Source organism: Halyomorpha halys, unplaced genomic scaffold (genome assembly GCF_000696795.3).
Source record: "Halyomorpha halys isolate HHAL.00 unplaced genomic scaffold, Hhal_1.1 Scaffold316.1, whole genome shotgun sequence".
Taxonomy (NCBI): domain Eukaryota; kingdom Metazoa; phylum Arthropoda; class Insecta; order Hemiptera; family Pentatomidae; genus Halyomorpha; species Halyomorpha halys.
This window is the reverse complement of record NW_027107962.1, coordinates 122,948-126,898: the sequence shown is the minus strand read 5'-3', so window position 1 is coordinate 126,898 and position 3,951 is coordinate 122,948. Positions and strand designations below refer to the sequence as shown.

General features: G+C 30.9%; 1 protein-coding gene and 1 long non-coding RNA gene across 3 annotated transcripts in view; one reads left to right on the top strand and one right to left on the bottom strand.

Annotated features, from left to right (window-relative positions):
* The window catches only part of LOC106681196 (uncharacterized), a 20,807-nt gene that overhangs the window by 964 nt on the left and 15,892 nt on the right, over positions 1-3,951 (bottom strand). The window contains exon 4 of one of the 2 annotated variants that reach the window (XR_001343204.2): positions 3,681-3,933. The exons of the other annotated variant lie outside the window; for it this stretch is intronic. This is a non-coding gene — a long non-coding RNA (uncharacterized lncRNA). Of the gene's footprint in view, positions 1-3,680; positions 3,934-3,951 lie in introns of those variants that run through there. 2 annotated transcript variants of the gene reach the window in all.
* The window catches only part of LOC106681195 (putative odorant-binding protein A10), a 54,968-nt gene that overhangs the window by 43,204 nt on the left and 7,813 nt on the right, over positions 1-3,951 (top strand). The window lies entirely within an intron of this gene.

Genomic DNA, 3,951 nt, shown 5'->3' with positions numbered 1-3,951 from the left:
TACTGTCATAAAATAAACAAAGTAGTATTTTTTATTTTGCATCTTGTACTTGAAATACTGTCGTAAAATAATAATTAAGAGTATTTCAGATACAGATAGAAAAGTATTTGAAATAAAAAAATACTATTTTGTTCTGACAAACATTTTTCTAAAATAATTGATAGTAGATACTGGTGAAATACTTCTATTTCAAAACACTAAAAGTATTAGATAATTGGAATCGTTATTTAAAAGTAATTTAATTTAAAAGGCTGCAAGTTTGCGCAGCGCTACCTCTGAGTTCCATGTTAGAATAATATTGAGTGGATGTGGAATATTTTATTTAGATTAAAAAAATATATCTAACAATTCTGTGGGCGACTTTGGTGTGTGCACTTGTTCAAATTAAAAAAAAAAATCAAATCACCTTATAAGCTGGACGAGAAAGCTTCACCTGAAAATATAGTACTGAGAGATTATGGCAATATCTTGCCAGACAATAACACTTGTCTACTAACAACAACTAATAAAATATAAACATTTTGGCTAAAAAGATATTACAAGCGAAAAGCTTGAGACCAAATATCTTTGAGAGTTAGACCAGTCGGATGTCTTAAAAGTAACGAAAAATAACCTTTTATATATATTCATTAGTAAATTTTAATTTTTAACTAAATTAATATAAACAATTTACTTTTAATTTTTTGATTTTCTGTTTATTTGGTTTTGTTAATGGTTTCTAAAGCTCATCTAAATTCAAAGCTAAAATCAATTTTAGTGAATAGTTAGACTGGTTAGTTACTTTCTAATATTTTCGGGAAACAAGAATTTCTGTTATTTTTCGAATTACATGCTAATAATTGCTTTTCTCTATTTTGAGTTTTTCTTTATTAAGCAATAATATAATCATTCTCTTTTAAATATTTTAGCATATAGGTATAAGTCAGGTGACTTTACGTGATAAAATTCGCTAGGAAACATCGACCCTTTCCCGAAATGAAGAAATATTCTAATGGTGGCGAATTCATTGCTAATGCAAACAGTGGAGGATTTATGAAGCCAGTTACTGTTCCTCTAAAAAAAAAGTTTGTCAGAAAAAAAAATTCTTGCTGTTCGGTTTAATGGTGGCTGGAAAAATGGTCACTGCTAGCTTTATCACGGGCGGAAGGGAAGGGCCATCGTAAAACTTAAGTGCACTCAGATGCTCCTCTCACCCCCACTTTACCCCGGGGCATTCTAAATCTTAGGCCTCTCTGCCCTAACTTTTTCATTTTAGAGAATTTTCGCGAGCTACTTAGTCTGGTTTAAATGAAAAAGAGTCCCGGTGGGTATGGGGACGGGTAGGACGGGTAATTTAATAGTTCCGTCTGGGAAGTTGGCAACTAAATGAAGGTGGAGGAGAGAATAAGAGAGGCAAATAACTAAATGTTACCCGTTATCTTACACATTTTGTATTCTGAAAATGAAATGCGGAATCAGGAGTTACAAGTCATTACAAAAACAATTAAGTAGTAGTCTGATAAATACCTTTAAATTTCTAAAACTAAATCTTTATGAAAGTTTTTAAGAAAGAACCATTTACACACTCTCGTGTATGCTTATGAGCTTATAGACACCTTTAAAATAAACTTCGTTGAAATTTCTTTGTAGAACCTAACACATTTTAGAAGGTTCCTATGATATTTCGTATTAAAGTAACTTGCTTGACCTTAAACTATTTCATATACTTCTAAACTTTTGTGTTCTCATTCGTGATGCTCACTGTAAAATTAACCGTCTATATCCCTGCTATCTGCAGCAGAAGCAACACAGAGGGCGAAATACTCTCATAATTCCACTAAACACTGAGCTCATCTTGAAGGTTGTCTTTAGAATTAATGCACCTAAACCAAAACGCTGCAGTGTTCCGATGTACAGCTATGTATGCTATGGAGATTTTATGGGGATCCCAGGATAATCACTGAAGGCAATCATCCAAAAATAAGTTAATGCCTTGCCGGTTATAACACAAATTGTGAAAGTTGAATTTTGAATTTCATCTCCACAAGCTTGGCAGACAGGTTTCTTTTGTGTCAATATTAACTTAAGTTAACAAATTTCAGATGGGTAAACAATTTAATAAATAAAAAAGAAGATATAAATAACAAATCAAAAATAATTCAAATTTCGAGTTTCCAAAGTTGAATTTTAGAACGCTTCTGCACAGCGTGCGGCACAGCATAAGATTGGTAGCCAGATTTCTTTTTTGTCAGTACTATACCTAATTCTATACGAGTAAAAAACCAAGAGGTATGAAATAACTGCATTTTTGAGTTCTTAAAGTTGAATTTTGGAACGCGTGCACAGCAAAAGCTTGGCAGACATGTTTCATTCATGTCAATACCAACCTTATTTTCATCTGAGACAATAACTGTATTTTTGAGTTTTTTTTACATTTTAGAACGGCCGCCATTTTCAAACTCCTCTGAACTGGATTGGCAGACTCGTCTATTTTGACTCCCAACTGTACATAGTTTACATTAATGAATTCGAAAATTGGGATGAGACAACTGCCTTTCTTTTCCTCTTGGGTTCTTGTACTACAATGATAACTATTTCCTGCGGCACTTTTTGTGAAATTTATAAAAAAGGACGTATAGTGAAACAGTTGGTATACATAATCTTTGTAAAGATTAGTTGGTAGCTTCTTTCTTCTTTAATTGATATGTGTGGAAAATAAAAATAAGATTTGTGTCAAATATTTAATTTATTCATAACATTACATGTAACTAGAAACACTCAGATAACTTTAATATGCCACAAACATTCCATCAATAAATTTTATGATATCGTCAAAATACTTTTAGTACAATTACAAAAGCAAGTACGAAACTAAAAGTATCAAGAGAATATTTTTGAAGAGAACATTTAAGAATTAGTTAAAAGTAAAATATTTTTAATAATGAGATCTATAACGATGATAATTAATTACTTGAAACTATTTGTCAGATTTAAAAATATTCTTCAACGACTAATTCAATTTATTTTTATCCATTTTTTATAATTTTATTAATTCCGGATTTATACACAACATTCACATAGAAGTTACGGCCTGAGTATAACGTTAACAAAGAGAGGGCCAAGTCAGCTGATCGAATATATTCCTAAGGAAGATCAGACAAATTAGGAATGATTAAAGCAGTTTTTTAGTTGAATCCATGATTTTTATTTCTCGTCCCTTTTTCTCTTTTAAGGTTTTGAACACCAAGACGCTTAAGTGGTGCCGAAACCCACGATATTTCGATATAGAAAAAAAGTTTAGCCCCGAAAATCATTTTTTGCATTTTATATAACTGCTATATGCCTTATGAACTACATTAGAATGCTATTTTTATATTATATAAATTAAAACCCTTAAAATAGGATACGTTATCATAATTAGACTGCATTAAGCATTATTATGATTACAAAATAAAAGTCAAGAGCAGTTTCGCACATATGTATATCAAATAGTATATTACATATAATTGAAATTTTTAAACTTAACCAATATTCACATATATAAATACAGGAGCAATAAACAAATAATTAGTTCTGCACAAACTTTCTTTAATTTTTAACTCGATCGATTGCGTACAGGTATAAAATCAGAAAATCACTGTATAATTATTATCAAAAAGCGATTTTTATTTTAATTTAAAAAAATTTAATATATCCGTGAAAACATATGGAAATGATTCAAGCGATAAATTCATTGAGGCGAAAGAACAAAAGAAATAACTAAATTATACGACCATTCAAAATTGATTGGAACATATGAGAATTCGTTTGGATGGGTCTGGACAAAGTGCGAGGGACTCAATTCCATCATCCACTTGATTTGTCTATTGAGTAGTATTTGAAGTATGAGGCCGTACATTATTTTGTTGAGTGGGCATTCATTGACGATCCAGAGATTTGGGGTTCGGGCCAAAGCTGAAAACATTCCTTACA